This window comes from Castor canadensis, chromosome 9 (genome assembly GCF_047511655.1).
Source record: "Castor canadensis chromosome 9, mCasCan1.hap1v2, whole genome shotgun sequence".
Taxonomy (NCBI): domain Eukaryota; kingdom Metazoa; phylum Chordata; class Mammalia; order Rodentia; family Castoridae; genus Castor; species Castor canadensis.
In genome coordinates, this window is record NC_133394.1 from 19,497,591 (window position 1) to 19,515,529 (window position 17,939).

The 17,939-nt window shown below is 41.7% G+C and overlaps 1 long non-coding RNA gene across 10 annotated transcripts in view; it reads left to right on the forward strand.

The window, feature by feature from the left end:
- The window catches only part of LOC141410836 (uncharacterized), a 125,079-nt gene that overhangs the window by 15,464 nt on the left and 91,676 nt on the right, over positions 1-17,939 (forward strand). For 8 of the 10 annotated variants that reach the window (XR_012435603.1, XR_012435600.1, XR_012435605.1 and 5 more), the window contains exon 3: positions 1,014-1,165. This is a non-coding gene — a long non-coding RNA (uncharacterized lncRNA). Of the gene's footprint in view, positions 1-1,013; positions 1,166-2,233; positions 3,283-3,604; positions 3,728-17,939 lie in introns of those variants that run through there. The other 2 variants (XR_012435609.1, XR_012435608.1) reach the window with 2 other exon arrangements.

Below are 17,939 nucleotides of genomic sequence, written 5' to 3' on the forward strand. Positions count from 1 at the left end.
ACTCATGAAAACTGGAGTTCAAAGCAGCTCTGCAATTTGACAAAGGTAACATAGCAACTGGTAAACAGCAAAAACGGGAGATTCAGTTAAAGGTGAAGTCTGTGCATTTAACTAGTGTTCTATGTTATGAAATCAGTGGGAATTTTCTGTTATCTAGGAAAACACTGGCATCTGCTCAGAGGCCAATTTCCCTCAGGGTGTGGGTCAGCCTGGCAGGTCCTCTTAGACACAGGGTCCCACAGACCTCTGGGACAGGCCTGCAGGACTCCCAGTGGAGAAACAGAACATCTCTGTGAAGAGCAGGGACTTGGTGTAAAGTCTTGTACAAATGGGCTTCCTTGGGGTTTTTCCAAGCCACTTCCTGTCTCTCTTCTTCTAGATAAATGGCAAAAACCAGTGCCGTCCACTCACTGTGTCTTGTATGCTCAGAAAAAGTCACGCCTTCAACATCTGTGTGGCCACACAGATCATGAATGTATCTACAATCCCTGCTACTCATGGGGTAGAGATTGGGAGGGTTGCATTCAGACCATCCTGGGCAAAAAGTTAGTGAGATTCCATCTCACCAAACAAGCCAGGCATGGTGGCACAAGCCTGTGCTCCCAACTATGTGTGAGGCAGAGATAGGAGGAATGTCAGGCTATTGAGAACCTGTCTAAAAAAAATATCCTAAAAAACAAAAAGGGCTGGGGAGCATGGCTCAAATGGGAGAGCACTTGCCTAGCAAGTGCCAGACCCTGAGTTCAAACCTCAGTACTGTCAAAAAAAAAATTATATTTCTGAGTCCTTTGCTGATTTGCTTTCAGAGTCACTCTCCTAGTTGCTATTTTAGAAAATATCAGTTGGTTTTTGTTCCTTGTTTGATAATGGGATAATAGGATTATTGGCTAAGAGTTTATCTAACCTGGAGTTATCTATATAACAAAAGTTACTAGTTTTGCAATAAGTTACAACAAAAGCACCTACTTTTAATCTAAGCCTGTGGTATTATTTAATCCCTGATTATCCTACAGGCACTTCAGGATCTCGTGGTACCTTGGAGTCATCATTAACAGCATCACTTGTCACCTGTGAAGAAAGAATATGACCATTTTAGCATTGACATGGGCTTTTGAATAAATGGGGACACTCACTACTGACTTTGAAAAATGATTCATAGCAACCGGTAAGAGCTCAAAGTGGTTGAAAGTTCACTGTAATGCAGATGGAATGTGTATAAACCTTTTTACTGAGAGCACAATAATGCACCTGTTTCCTTAGTGAACATCCAATTCTTTGCCACAGCAAATGGGCCTGAGTAGGAGTGACATAGACTTCAGGGCTTCAGAGTTCATCTCTCCTTATTAGTGCTCAGCATTTTCTGGTCAGATGGAGTCATGTGGTTTCAGTTCTTTCTCTGTAGAATTTATCTCCAAAGCAAAGCAAGGACCCTAATCAAAATGGCATTTGGCTGGAAGCCATGGTAAAGCCATAAGAAAAAGGGGTTCTGCGGTGTCCTGATGCACTTCTCAGTGGAGCAAATTGACTCAGAGAGACAGATATGAGAGTGTGGTACCTCCCAAGAGCCAAGATGGGCACCACTCCTGAGAAGTCATGCCATGCTGAGTTACCGTTCTAAATGCAAGGCCAATGTTCTTGGGCTACAAATAGCTTGCATAAAAAATTAAACAGTTCTGAAAGACACTGAATGATCAACATTACAAAATGTGCAATATTCCCACCTTTTCGGCATCCCAGGTTAAATTTCCTCAGTTAATATTTCATGAGTGTTATTTCGGTCAGGTTCACACACATGTTTAAATAAAACAGTGCTCATGTAGAATCACGTCAAGAAGCCAGCATTCCGGAATATGAAAACAACCATGCTGTGGACTTTGTGTTTTGTGGCAAGGAAATGTCCCTGTCCACAATGGGAAGACACCTTTGTAGAACACAGAGGGGTTTGACAATGCCCTTTTCTCATTCATTCTTCATTGAAGTCCTCTAAGGTAGGCAGGGCAGGGATTATGTTTACGGTAAGAGCAATGTGATAAAAATAATGAGAACAAAGAGTTTCATAACATCAGTTAAGCTCAATTATATTCGAGGTGTCGCAGTACACAGGGCAAGAATACACTGTGATGCTGAATAGATAAAACGATACACCACACTTGGAAAAAGTTCTAATTGGCAATTCCCCACCTACAACAACTGCATGGATTTTACTGTCCCTTCCCTTATTTCTCTCCATCAGGAACATTTTCATCAAAATGACTGTATGGCACTTAAGAGTTCTCCCAACACTGCTTCTTACTCACCAAATAGAGTCACAATCCTTAGTATGTGACTTCAAAATCCTTTACACAATAACCGATTGCTTCCCCAAAGAGGATTGTGACTTCAGATGGAGAATAAGCCGCTGAAGGAAATTAACTCTCAAGAAATGAAAGGCTTGTTTCTGTGCACTTGGAGGCAAGAAAAGAAAAACAGAATAACCAGGAAGCCATCTCACAAATGCTAGAGCAAACTTCATGTTGCCTATAGGATCTCAGGACCAGTCACACCGGTAATTTTATTCTACCCTCTTATGCAAAGCTCATGAGAAGAGAGGGCGGGTGCGCTCATTTACTGATACCATTTGGTCCCTTTCAGTGACTGTTCCTTGCAGGTCTTGGCTCTTAAAGACCTTCTTAATCCCCTAACTCAAATGATACCTGACTCATTTTGTAGCTTTCCTCTGTAGATTTTTATATACTAGCTAGATCCTAGATATTCTACTCTTTGCATTTGAGAAGGAGGGAAAGTTCAGAAGTAAAAAGAAACAGCACCAGCACATAGTATTTGGTTTGGGCAAAAGAAAACAGATACACTTTTGACAAGTGGCGTGTGCACACACATAGGTAACATGTTCACCCTCAGGAGCTAACTAGCAGGGAAAATAGCAAATACACAGGGCATAAAAACACCACATCCTGGCAGGCAAATGGTCTCCAGCAACTGTGAATGGATGAGGGTACAAAGGAGAAAGAACCTGGTGACCAAGGTTGCTCATGGATGAGGCTGAGCTGGTCATGTCATCATCCTACATTTGCTTTCCTCACTTGGATCCTTGAGGCCTGGGATAACACTTGCTTCCCTTCCTTCAAGGCACTGTTTTGAGAGCCAGGTTAGATGATGGATGTGTATGTAAGTTGTCAATGGTACAATTAAGATCTTTGCACAAAACAGGCACCCAGGTATCTGTGAAGGGATGCTTTCATGTGCCACCCGAACAGCACCATGGACTCCCAGTCCAGTGCTCATCCAGGATATGGCAGTCAATATGTGCTTCTAAGGTAACCAACCCTGTGTGGGGTTCCCAGTAACAGAGTCTCTCTGCTCTGCTGTATCAGGGAAGTTCTCTGAGCAGACGCCATAGGGAAGGCAGAAGAGGAGGTCGAGGCAAGGCAAGGTTGAAGCTTAGACTTAGGCTGATTTCACCTATGCTCTGGATTTTGACAATTCCACAGCATGAGGGAAAGGCTGGTCATATGTCCCCCTGTCCTGATCAGCCTTTAGTTTGGGGTCACTCACTGTCTCCAGTGGAAAGGTGAATGGGGTACTACAACCTCCTTGGTATTTTCAGGTGATGTGGCTCTGCTGGCAGAGGACAAGTTCTCTAAAGTGACAGCTGTGAGCTGCAGGCAGCCAACCCTTACAGCTGCCATGTAACAGCTTGCCATGGACCTCCAGCAGCATTTACTCCAGGTAGGGAAACTAAGGCACAGAGAAGCTTCTATGGTTTGACTGGGTCCCCCAGAATTCGTGTGTTCAAAGCTTAATTCCCAATGCAAGAGTACTGGGAAGTGCGACTTATGGGGAGATAAGCAGGTTGAGAGCAACTTCCTCACAAATGGATTAGTGTTGTTAACATAGGGCTGGGTTGATTATCATCAGAGTGGGTTTGTTGTAAAAGTGAGTTCAGCCCTCTCTTACCTCTCCCTCTCTGCTTTCTACCATAGGCTTACAAGTACTAAGGCCCCTGCCATGTTCCTGGCCTCTCAGCCTCCATAAACCAAATCATCTTCTGTTCTTTATAAACCACTCAGTCCCAGGTATTCTGTTACAGCTATACAAAACCACAAGGACAAAGAGTAAGAAACTTGCTGACCTCGGGGCCTTCTTTCTTGTCTTTCCTCTTGCTTGGAACTCTTCCTACCTTCTTCCTCACTTGCCAATGCTTAGTGGTCTTGAAACATCAGTTTAAATGTCCCTCCTTCCAGGATACCTTCCTTCACTCCCCCAAATTAGCACAGTCCCTCTGGGTCCTCTCATAGCACCTTGGGCTTGCCCTTGAAAGCACCTCCCAAATTATAGGTTAAATAATTATTTCTGCAGGCATGTATTTTATGTCTCCTGTTCCCACTACACTAAGTCCTAGGAAGGCAGGGACTGTGTATGTCTTGGGTATCCCTCCTCCATTCTCAAATCACGCTACCTATGTCATGAGGCCTCCAGGAGCCCCAAATCAGGGAAAACTATGAGAACCCTATTGTGTGGCTCAGTACAGTCACACAGCACTGTATTTCTTGAATGAAAAATGGATCACAACTGGTAAAGGAAGTTCAAATCTAGGTTTGTCTAGAAACCCCATCCTTTTCTCCCTCTGCCTTCAACTATGTGAAATCCTTGTTTGTAAAGTCTGTGGAATCTTTTGAAAATCCAGTCTCAGAAGTCAGTTGCCTGGTACATTTATACCACCTATTATGTCAATAGTAAACCTGCTGTGGAATGTAGTGTTTTAGTTCTTTGTCTTAAACCTACTTCTTTCAGATTTCAGGATGTGTTCATTTGTATGGTTTTTACAAGTTTCTGTGAGCCAGATTGTCTCTTCCTCTCCCTCTGGCCCCTTCATGATGTAAAACCCTTTGATCACATCTTGCTCAGCCTTTGTGCTTCCAGGCTAAAGACTTCCAATCATTTCAGCTTCTCCTCATACAAAAATTGTATTTCCTTGATCACTTTAGTTCTTCTCCTCTGGACATTTTCCTGCTCTTTAGAGCTTTCTTAGGACACATCCAGCTTCAGCTGAACCTTGGTAATCCCTCATGGATTCTTGGGTTGTCACAGTTCTGACAACTATTGTTCCAAACCCTGTGTTCTCTCCTCCAGGTCCAAACCCTTTCCCCATCCCATAAGGTCAATGCCAACAGGTCACTTCTGTTTGCTCAGAAGATCAGACCATCCTCCAGAGTCCTTTGACCTTGACTCATGTCCTCCCAGATCCTTCTACTTTGGGATCAAGAACTGTTTTCCCTTGTAAATTCTCTTCTTCCCTGAATCCTGACAAATTTTGCTTTCAGATTTAGCTCTTCCTTCTCCAGCATCTCATCCTCTTCTTAGAATAATTGACATTGGCTCTTTTGTCAGATAATACATCACAGATTCAGTGGCTTAACACAACACAGAGTTATGCTTCACTTTGGCCGAAGTCTGATAAGAGTTGGGAGACCCTCCTCCATGTGGAAACTGTGCTGTCTGGAACATGAGGTCACCTGGGGTGCCAAGTCAGGGACAGAGGATGATGGCAAAGGCACATTGGCTCTTACTGGCGTCCCCCAAAAGATACGTGTCACCTTTGTTCCCAGTCCACTGGTCAGAAATAGGGGCACGCAATGGGCTCATCTACTTGCAAAGAGGACTGGGAAATGTGGGAGAGATGAAGATTGTGTGGTGAACACCAACCATCACTGCGACCTCCTTCATAAATGCACGTGTTTCCTGCAGCTCAAGACTCTTTGCCTGCCCTCTTGGGCCTCAACTTCCTTTCAGTGAGAAGCTTTCTGAACGAATGTGTACTTCTCTATGCTCATTTCCTCATCAGCCAGTCTGTCTTTAACCCCCTGTAGAGTGGCCTTTATGCTCCTTGTCTAATTACAACCCACTCTGGGTGGCCACTGGTCACTCCTTCTCATGGCCCTCATCTCTTTGGTCCATTGCAAGCCTTGGAGACATCACCCTTCCTTTCCTGGTGAAATTCTTTTCTTCCTCAGCAGATGTCACCATCCAACTCTGTCCCTGTTTTCCCTCACACCTCTCCACTCCTCTTTCTGGTCTTTATTTTCAAGCAATTCCCCAAACTCAGCCACTGGCCTATGGCTTCTTTGGCTGTAATTTTCTTCATTGAAGAATTCACTAGTGTTCATGCCTTCGAATGTGACCTCTGTGTTGCCCACTCCAGCAAAGTATATGGGTGTAGAGTCAGGCAGACTGGGCTTTGCCACTTACTTTGAACAATGTAAATAATTCTTCCAAGCTATAAAAATGCAATAAGAAAGCATTCCTTTCAAAATAATGGAAAAGAGTAAATGAAAGCATTCATGAAAATGTTGGGTTTAAGAAAAATACAATAGATCTTCATTTGTCTTCTCCATCACTTCCAGCTCTGTATTTCACCTGATTTCCTTCATCCAAATGTATCATTCATTCATTATTCTTTGAACACTTCAAGCACCTCTTATGTGCTAGACACAATGTCAAGTCCTAGGGACAGACAAAGACAAAGGCAAACCCTTCAAGAGTCAGCATGAAGTGAATATCCCCAGTGGGTGTACAAAGCAATCAATGAAGATGAGTATTCTAGAAAATATCTAATTATTTCTATGAAAACTAGGACCAAAATTCAGATTTATTAATAATTGCAATTTGTATAGACCATGATTTTCCATTCAGTCTAAAAGCCAGACAGCCAGGAGTCATGGGTGACACATGGTGGCCCTTGAGAGCTGAATGGATGTCCATGCTCACAGATGTGGTGACAGCCCTTGTGTTTATATGTGCCCACTAAGTACATTTATAGATTATATCAGCTATTTTTAACCAAGCTAACTCACTTAAGATGGAAACATTGACTTAAAATTTTCCTGAACTAAAACTATTCATTAAAGGTAACACTAATAATTAGGAGGCTCTTCTAATTTACCATCCAAAGAGGAACACTCCTTAGGGGGCAGGGGAACTATTAATCATTATGCCAGGAAATGTATGAACGGGGGATGCCCTAAGCAAACCAGGACTTGTGTTCACCCTATTAATACCACAGTACAAGCTAACAATAAGAAAGCAGTGGGGTTGCCACTTCAACTCTAGGGACAAGCTTTCCATTGGCCACATGCCAGGTCAAAAGCAATCATAATATAATAAGGGAGAATCAAACCAAAATATTTGAAAAGGATGTTTGAAATGTGTATTTATACTCCTGATCACGCACATAAAACTTCAACCTTAGAGTTTGAAATATTAGTGTTATTAATCAAATTAAGCCTGCATATTGGCAAAATATTAAAAGTATTGTCATTTTCAACTTAATCCTCTCTTTATTCTCAATTTCAAGTTCTATATATAAGTTTCATATGTTATTACAGTAGTATATGTATGACTTAATAATATATAATAACAAAGATTGGGGAGTATGCTGGAGTATATGTTGCTGACAGCGGCACAGGACAAAGTATTTGAAGACCCATGGTCTAAAGAACGTCACTAGAAGTAACCTAGTTGTAGTGCCATGGCCCAAAGTTCCACAGTCATGCTGAACCCGACAAGCTAAAAAAATGGCCCACACTCTTCCTTTCTCCTTCAAGAAAACTCAGTTTTGACTGTTTCCCTTACTGATAACCCCAACTGCCCAGAGATTTCTGAAATGAAATTTCTAATTGCTCTTCCAAGAGAGCTTTGACTCTGCTTCTCCAAGACTGTTCTTTGTCAATATTCAACTATTCCTCAGGCATCTTCCTCTCTCATCTTTCTCATTCCTTTCCATTTCTCTGTCATTACTTGCCCTCAGGATCTCAGAGCACTCTCTCAATTATTGTGAAAATTTCCTAAACACTGTGCCTGCAGGCTTTTCCCTCTCCAATCCTTTCCACCCTCTCCTCCCACGTTCACCTTTCTAGATCGTTGGTCTCATTCTAACACTCTCCCAATGCTTGGGTCCCTGCAGGTCTCCAAGGAGACTTGCAAGACTTTCTGTGATCTCACTCCACCCTTCTGTAGATTTATTTAGTCAGAAAGTATTATTGATCATCTTTTTTCAAGCCATTGGTAAATAACAGAATCACAGCTTAAGTACCTGCTATGTGACAGACGCTGAGCTAAGATACCTTGTGACTTCTCACAAGGAATTTTCAGGCATGCTACAAGAGATTGTACTTGGTATCATATCTTCTACCTGGTACAAACATACCAGATTCATTTTTTAGTTGTGCCTGGACTCCACATCTCCTTCCCCTTGGTCTGACTCCAGCAGCCTCTTCCTGACATATCTGTCAGTCCTTTAAAGGTCACTTTCATGACCTTGTACAACTCTCCCTAACTAATACTCTTTTGTGTCTTCTATGTAATGTCCTATACTAGCTATTTGGGGACTGTCCCACTGTGTTATTTGGGTTATAAGCATTTGTAGGACCTCCCCAGCAGCTTTTGTGCTGTAACCTTCATTTCCATCACACTGTACCACCATCATAGCTGTGCCTTAAATATTATTCAGCTACACCAAGATCAAGATGGTGGTCTTGTCAGCACAAGGGTATATGGGAGTCTTTTTCTTCCCCTTGGTAGATATTTCATATTCTGTATAATGTGGCTATATTACTTTTATAATGAAAAAATTCCAAATAAAAACAAATAAAATACTTCTTTAATTCAATTTAATTGAAATCCAAAAATAATTGTTCTCATTAGGTAGCTAGACCTTGAAAGTACTAGGGCTAATTTAGATCAGATTGGGAAAATTCAAAAATGATTTTTAGTATACACCAGTTCTGCCAAATATAAATTGCTCATTCTTGATGATAGACCACATTTTCTGGGGCACAACTAATTTTGCCCTACTTCTGGATTTCCTAGAACACCCTCCAGGGTCAGGCCGGGAGCGACTGTCAGAAATGCCTAATGTCAAGACTTGCATAATCCAAATATATATATGGATATATGGATATACGAATGTATGTGTATATATATTTGTAGAGGTTTTTAGCAGTTTCCAAATGGTTCCGAAAGGACTTTTGCTGTCCATGTAGCTTATAATGTTACCTTGGGAAAATGAAAGAAACCCAAATTATCTGCAATAGTTGGAGCAGGCGCATTGCCATTTGCTCTTACAGCCATCAAAACAGAAGCACAATTTGCATAAGATGATGTATATCCTTCATTTAACTGGCTAATGTTTTAAAGTAATGAGAAAGAGGGGTGGGTGGGTAGGTGGACCTCCTACAAAATTAACAACTAGCCTGAATTCTGCAGCCCAGGCAAGAAGGTTAGGCAGGCACTAGGAGGTGAACAGGATCTCTGCAGAGCAAATACACTCTTTCCCTCACTGTCCTTTCCTTCTACCCTCTCCAACTGGCTAATTGAGCAGTAAGTTTTATTGCTTTGATCATTTATGTCGTATCTTTTTTATCTCTCTCCCATTTAACTCTCTCTGGTCTGTGAAGGGCAGTTTTGATATTCAGCCCTGTTGAAATTTGCTGGACTGGCTCAACAGACCGTGTATCTGGAGTATTAAATGCTTGTGCCTCTCCCACCTTGGTTCTGCTGAAAAGAAAAACATATTTCCACTCTACTTTTCTGATAGCAAAATCCTAGAGCATTCAGCTGGCTTTGGGTGTAGATAATAAACAGGCCAGGCAGAGCGGCTGAGAGCACTGAAGAGCAGTTTGTGTTTCTGCTCAGAAGTTCTTGCTTTAAGATCCTATCGTGGGAGTGTTAAGGGTTAGAAATTTAAATTTTCTGGATCATACAAAATGGGCACCAGAAATGCTTTATATCTCTGAAAAGGTATGACGATCACGTTTGAGAAGGAAGGTATTCCAGATGATAAATGTTCTTTCTGTTCTGACTCCCACCTTCTCTTCCTCCTGCAGAAAAAATGTTAGCAGTGCTACATGGAGTAACACTGTAAGCACCCCCTGCCCCCTGGTCAGCCCCAATCACAAAATGAACTGGGGCTGTAGCAAGATGATAGAGGGAGATCAGGTGTCCAAAGACTGCCTATTTCAGCATTTTTCCTGGTATCATCTGAGCAACAGGGCTTCCCAGGAGCAGGGAAGCCTCCAAGCGTGAATCTGAATCAGGATAAACAAGGCAAGCTGCCAATGGCCCTCTTGTCCCCAGCAGGATTACATAAGCACCTCCCCACTTTTTTCAAAAATTAGAAGCTCTATTGATTTGGCACTCGCCACGCTGCTGTGTGATTTATGACCCAGAAGGTGTTTGACAGCATCAGGCTATCTTGGAAGGTTCCAGGCCAAAAACACAATGAAGAACTGTAGAAGGAACTTTCCTCACCTGCAGCTAACCCCCCAAAAATCTCATCCCTGTCATTAAATCCACCTCTGCTTTGCTTGAGGCCTGCTTTAGATAAATCATGGGAGAATTAAATTTCTGATTTGACCACTTATTCTCCAAATGCCTATCTCTTTGGAACTGAAATACCATGACAGCTGCCTTGTTCTGTTTTCTGATGATCTCCTTGACTAAGATATGTAAGTGTTTGATGTATTACTGCTTAATTCAACAAACATTTTCTGAACATGTATTTTATGCCAGCATCATGTTATATTTATAAAACCAAAAAGATGAATATATTACAATTTATTAGTCCTCCAAAGAACTGGTAATATGTTGGGTGTGTCACAAAAATGAGTACTTGTCATGTAACCCTTCCATAGTGTCGAATGTCACTGGGAAGTATCTTTTACACCCAGAGGCCACAGTTCCTAACCTCCTTGCATCTAGATGGAGCCATGTGGCTATTGTAGCTCTAAATGTGAGAAAAATTGGAAGTCTTCTAGTCTTCACTTATAAAGGAATCCTTTGCTTCTGTTCAAATTTGTATTTCCCAGTGTGCTAATGGTTATTGGAAGTCAAATCAGTTGGAATGGAGTTAGGTAAAATGAAGCTAAACAGATATCTTTAGAAGGTCCCAAGACTTAACATTCCATCTTTTTAAGATAAAAACTACTTAAAATCTCCCAATGACTGTGCTACAGTTTGGTAAGTGTCTCTAGAGGCTCATGTCTTAAAGGATTGGTCCCCAGGTAGAGGCAGTAGACCTTTGAGAGGTGGGGTCTTATGGGAGGTGTGTCCTTGAATGAGATTGTGGCACTCTGGTCTCGTCTTTCCTCTCTTTTTTTGTCCTAGTCATGAGGTAAGCAGTTTTGTTCTACCACATGCTCCCACCATGATGTGCTGCCTCACCACAGGCCAAAAGCAATGGGGCCAACTCATCATGGTCTGGAAATTGTGAGCCCAAATAAACCTCTTTGTAAGTTAATAAGTTAATTATCTCAAGTATTTCATTATTTATTATAATGATGGAAAGCTGACTAATATAGACTGCCTATTCTAATCAGAGTAAAAGTCAAGACTTTATCATGCTTGATAGGAATTTACATAATCCATTCTAGAATTTTCTCTTACCTTATGCCATGATCCATGAGAATTCAGGCATTGGATTACTTATTCATTGCTGTATCCCCAGCACTCAGCACATAATTTTTGAAAGCACTTCGCAAACTTACTTGATCGAAGAGTTCTAATTTCAAGAGTGTCCTCTGGACACTCTGCATTCCGTGGGACACATTTTAGAAAATGCTTGTTTACAGAAAGCTTTAGCTCTTTCTTTGTGACTTCATATGGACTCAAAGGTACATGGAAATACACAGAGTAATCGCAGTTCATCTTGTAAGACACTGGAGATAAAGAAGTATCTAAACCACAGTGTGGAAGACTTTGAGAACAGCCTGACAAATACATTCCCCAAGGGAGGGCAGAATGGAAGGCTGGGTGCTCCAGGACACCACCGTTTCTCTCATCAACTGCGGAGATACGGTGATTAGTGTTTTGCCAGGTCTGAGAACCTCCACTGGGTTGAATAGCCAAGTGTCAGCAACACTTAGCTGATTTAATCTCTCAGAATTTATCAAAGCTCTGACCTGCCATTTGGTTCTGAACCAACTTAGTTATTATCAGTTGCTTTTCTAGGGTATGGATCCACTTGGATGAACTCCCACTTTCCTGTCTACTTTACATGGCTTCCTCCAGCGCATCAAAATAGATCAGGCTTGCCATCCACATGTGCCATCCTGCAGGGGGTTTGGCATTTGCTCAGAAGTCAAATGAGTTTCCTCATCATCATTATCATCATCGGGCATTTGCTGATCACCTTCTCTGAAGCTCTGTGTGCCACACATCTCTGCATAGCAACCCCCTTCTGAGGCAGGCACTTAAGGTCAAAGAAATAAGGGAACAGAGCAGTTAGCCATGTGCAACTCCCATCTGTTAATAAACAGTGTAAATGGGACAGAATTCATCATTTGCTTCTGGAGACATGGAGGTGAGTACTTTATCCTACCTACAAACCAAGACGCTGGCAAAGCCCACAATGGAATAGAGAAAATTGACAGGGCTCATTTCAATCCATGAGTGCCTTCTCTCTCCCAAGAAGTGCTGGTTGGTTAAAATAGCTCCATAGTGACGATCAGCAAATGGACGTTAAAGGAAAACTTAAAGCACCCAGAGCAACCGATTGATGCTTGAAGTGAAACTATGAGAGAGAGAGAGAGTCCAAGTAGAAATGTTCAATCAACAAACTTCAATCTTTTCCACATTGAAAGACAAGTTGGGTTTGCTAAATTTCATCCCCTCCAGACTATAAAACAAATGAGTGCCATTTAAAGAAGGACTTCAAAATTCTCCAATCATATCGACTCATTTACTTCTCATTTCCAGGCTTGTTAAATAAGGCAGAATGCCATCTCATCACATCTGAAAGAAGTCTGGGCAAGAACTAAAAACTACATTTCCTGGACATTATACTTTTCATTGACATGCCAGGAGATAGAGAGAGCAAGATAAAAACAAAACCAAAACTCTCAAAGTGTATTAGTTGGAGCTAGCCTCCTCCCCAACTCGCAAGCTTTTGTCTGGCAAGTTTCACACCGTATGGTTTAGGGTTTTCTTGAAAGATACATACAGTCTGGGTCAATGGCCTCAGATGCGGGAGCCTCAGATCTCCAAGGTCAGAAAGATACTAACCTACCTTTCCCAGATTTTGGCTTTCAAGCTCCTAACTTGGGCCAAATGTCTCTTTTAACTCCTTCTACCTGATTAGGCTCATTCTTTCCCAAATCACTGCACTATTTATCCAAGTCAAAGAATTTGCTAAAGGTGTGTATTCATGAAGTTGAGTTTGAAACTTGATACTCAGATGGACACATTAACTTCCCTCTGTGTTTTGGGTAGAGACTGCACCTTCTTGGAGTCCTGTTATGTCAGAGAGGATGGAGTGAGCAAATGTGAATAGAATCAGTACAAAGTAACTGCCAGGGTTTGGATTTTGAGTGTCTTTTCAAGGCCCATGTGTAAAGCCTTAGTCCCCAGGGTGAGCACTATTGGGAAGTAGAGGAGGCTTTGAGAGGTGAGGCCTTGTGGGTTTTAGGTCATTGATGTATGCCCTCAAAGGGGGTCAGGGGACCCCAACCCTTTCCTCTCTCTCTCTCTCTTGCATACTAGCTCATGATGAAAGTGATTTTGCTCCATCACATGTTCCTGCCATTGTTTGTTGCATGGCCACAGGAACAAAGCCATGGGACTAATCAATCATGGACTTAAACCTCTAAAACTGTGAGCTAAAATGAATCTTTTCTCTTCCTAAGTTTAATATCTCTGGTATTTGCTATAGTAAGAGAAAGCCAGCTAACACAGTAACCTTCCTTCAAAGACCGCTTACTGTCTTAAAGATCATGTCCAAATCCCCTAGGACAGTTGGAAAGATGTGTCATGATTGGGCTTCATCTTTATCACTCTTTCATAGGAACTCTGCTCCAGGCTTGCTGATGTGTGCAGTTGCCACGATGTTTCATGCCCTTTCTTTCCTCTCTGACTTTTACACGGGCTGTTTGTAGTTTCTGAGAATTCCTCAAGGAAATCCAAATGTCTCTTCTTCTGAGAAGAATGTGTCAGGTAGAGTTAAAGGCTTCCACCTCTCCACATCCATGACATCTTGAGATATACTTCTTTATAGCATCATAAGGTTTATGGAATTTCTGTTGTTTACATGTTTCTTTTCCAGTGAATATGGAACTCCTGGAGGAGAACAGGGAATGGCGCAATATAGGTGCTTAACAAACCCTTGCTAAATGGAGGATTAGAATATTAGAATATGTCTGTAAGTAGATCTCCTAATGCTAGTGGATTGGAAGTCTAATATTTCCTACATAATGCTACCTACAGGCTTTAGATATTCATGCTGTAGATCCTTTTTTGGAGGGTCTGAACATCTGCTAATGACTCTCTGAAATTACATGAAAATAGTCTCTTTAAATTTAATAGAGGAAAAAATTGTTTTAGAATCCCATGGAAGCTGAGTGTGGTGTTGTACATCTGTTACCCCAGCTACTTGGGTGACTGAGGGAAGAGAAGTGGGAGTTTGAGGCAAGCTTGACCCTCTCTCAAAAAAATTCCAGTGGAAAGTACTACCCACATCATACTATATTTGCACACGGTGTATCATATTAATAATACCCTGCAACATACTAGTGAAAATCCATTTTGTTCCTGTCCATCAGTGAGAAGTCACAGGAGAAGAATTCATCAAAGACAGAATGGTAAAATAAGTTGATGCTAGAACATACGATTTTTAAAGCTGCAAATATGGAAGAAAGAGTGTTCCTGAATGTGTTATTCCATGATTTATGATCCTCTCAGTCCTAAGAAGCAAATTAAAGTCTAGCAGATGGTTCTCTGAAGCCCTGTAACTATAGTTACATGTTTAAAAGTCAGAAACATCTCAGTGAATTGTTACTGAATTGTACAACTTTTTTAAGATGCAGAAAGATCTCTCTACCCAGAAGAACATGTAGGACTCTGTGGTGGTCAACTCCTTCAGCTCATTTTCTGACAAGTATTTTCCCAGCTGCCCCTCTCGGCAGCTCTGAACTCATGGAGCAAACCATTAGGTGGCCCTGCTCACATTTGGTAGATAAGGCTTGTTGTAGAGTCACTGACTTTCCTAGAGTATAAACTCCATGCGGAGATAGATTTTTGTTGGTTTTTTTCACAGCAGTATCCCAGGCCCTGGTTAGTGTTGGCACACTTAGATTGCTACTGAATGAATGAATGAATGAATGAATGAATAACAGATTCTGATGGTCTGACCTCATTGAAGCACTGATCACAATACCCATTGTGCTCCTGTGTGTTTCCCCTAAGCACTGAGAAGTGCTTATCAGGAGGGAGGGGTCACGTGATCCTGGCCTGAGACTAGATTGTGGGTCTGCTCCTCTCCCCATGCATTGCTCAGTTGAGTTCTTGTTCAGATTCTGACTCAAGCTTCATTCCCCTGATAGACATCATTCTTCTTGGTCCCCTGAGAAAACCATTTGCTTGCCTATGGCTGGAGATAGCTTACCCGGTGGAATTCCACATCACAAAGACCAAGCAACACAACACCTGCGTTCTCCATGTTGTGTAATGATAGGTTCTGGCCTGTCCTCGCACCCCTTCCTGTGAGTTAACAGCCAGGGTTGTCCAACCAGTTTTGAGATATGATAAGTTTTGAGAGGAATTATGAGTGCACTGATGCCCTGGCACTGAAGCAAATAAGGTCACTTGAGACTGACTGATGCATCTATGCAATTGGACACTTGAGCTATTTCTTTATATCGTTTGATACATTTTTCTGATTTAGTCCTTGCTTGAGACATAAAATCCCAAGGCCCAGAAAATATGACTTCCTCCTTTCAATGGAATTTTTTAGACAAGACCCTTTAGAGATTACCAAGGGTCATTTTAATCAAAATGAAAGACATCTCTTATTAAGATGGCTTTGCTGACAAATAATTAAGATGAATTCCTAGCATGTACTTGTCCCTGCCTCATTGGTGTCATTTGGAGTAAGCATATGAAGCTCATAACCCATGCCTCAGCTCTTTAAAAGCAATTTATAACCTAACTCACCATCCTAACTACCTGAGAAGATTTTAATCCTAAACCTGTCACCACCCATTATTTTCCACGAGGCCCTGACAGTTCTACATTAAAACAGTTTATAAGTAAAAGTTAACAAGGCCTAGAGAGAGTGATTTATGTTTCTGTATGTGAAACAGTCAACATTCCTTCCCTGGCCAAAGATAGCCTGGAGCTCTCTGTGGGCTGAAGGAAGAAAATTATCTTAGAAAGATGGATAGCTTCTGCCTCTGGGCAGGTGGCTGATGTGTGGTCCTGGGCCTGAGGCCCAGGCATCAAACAGAGCTTATGAATGTGAGGAACAAGGTGAAGCCCCTTCCCTATTCCTTTCTGCATCACCACCGTCCTGGGTAAACATCACTTCTCAGGTATTTGGTGATATGAATGAAGCAAATGCTAGCTTTTCTCTGTGTAAGATGCTGAAGACATCAGGAATTATCCTTGATTCATCAAGGCCAATTGTGAAGAGTCACAAAATGCTCCCATTTGGCACCAACAAATAAGGATGGGTGACTCAACGGAAACAGAAGAGGAGTTAGGAAGTTGACCCCAACTCTACTCCCACCCCACCTTCCCCCAAACTCCAACACATCAGAGAAGATGGAACAGCCAAAGGCTTTTTCTTTAATTTTGGCCCTCCACTTCCCCAATGTACTGATTCAAATATTTCCTGAGGAGGCCTCTCTGAAAGGACCTCCACTCCCATCCCAGTTTCATTCATTTTCTCAGGCTGTCAAAACAAAATTCTACAGTCAGGGTGGCTTAAACAATAGAAATTTATCTTTATCTGGAGGCTGGGAGTTCAAGATCAAAGTATCAGCAGGTTTGTTTTCTTCTGAGGCCCCATCCTTGGTTTGTAGTGCTGCCTTTGTGCTGTGTCCTCACAAGGTCTTCCCTTTATGCACACAAAGCCCTGGGGCCTTTTTGTGTGTCCGAATTTCCTCCTCTTATAAGGACATAAGTCTGACTAGATAAGGACCAATCCTAATGTTCTAATTTTAACCTGGTAACTTCTTTAAAAGTCCTATCTCCAAATATAGTCATATTCTGAGGTACTGGGACTTAAGGCTTCCACATACAAATTTTGGGATACATAATTCAGCCCCAAACATCAATCAATTGAAAAACACTCCAGTTGAAAATACTTGCAGTGGAGGGACATTGAAGGGTCACTGTAACTCTTAGTATGATCCAAATAATCCCGTTTTGAGACATGAAAGACAACCATCCTTGCAAAAGGAACAGCAATGTCACCTTAGAAAGAAACTATCAAAGAACTTAAAAACAGCTCAGGAAAACACACTCACTCCAGGATGTTAGTTTTGTTTTCTACCTTTGATGCAATATTCATCAAATCTCTCTCTCTCTGTCTCTCTACCTCTCTCTCTCTCTTTCTCATCTTTTTCTCCTTTTATTCAAATATGTTATTAAGACAACACCCTCCCTTGGCCACATCTGCATTCCATTTTTGGTACCCAACTTTCTAAATGTGCATGGGAACTAATTTAGGGTGTTTGGTCTGCAGCCGGTATGATAGGTATTTCTCCATTCATTATTTCAAGTTATAATAAGCGAGTGTGATCAGAGCTGCTCCCAAGATAAGCCAGGCCATAATATTTTCACTGTCACCATGATCACGGACTCAGATAAGAGGCCAGCATGCTATTTTTACTCCCTATTTTTTTTTTTTTTACTCATGGTGTTAAATACAAGAAGAACAAGTAAAAAACAAACTGCTTCAGCCCCTGCAGCAGAATACAAAACGTCCAACCTCTTTCCTCCTTCACACAGGCCATCACGTACGCCAAGGATGCTATTGAGGTGATTCGGTGCTGAGGAGATGCCTCTTAATTTTGTTTGCAGCCCAGAGCAGAAAGCATGCCCATTGGAGGTACTTGTTGTATCATTTTTAAATCAAGGCCATCTTTTTCTCAGTGGTAAACGTGAAATGT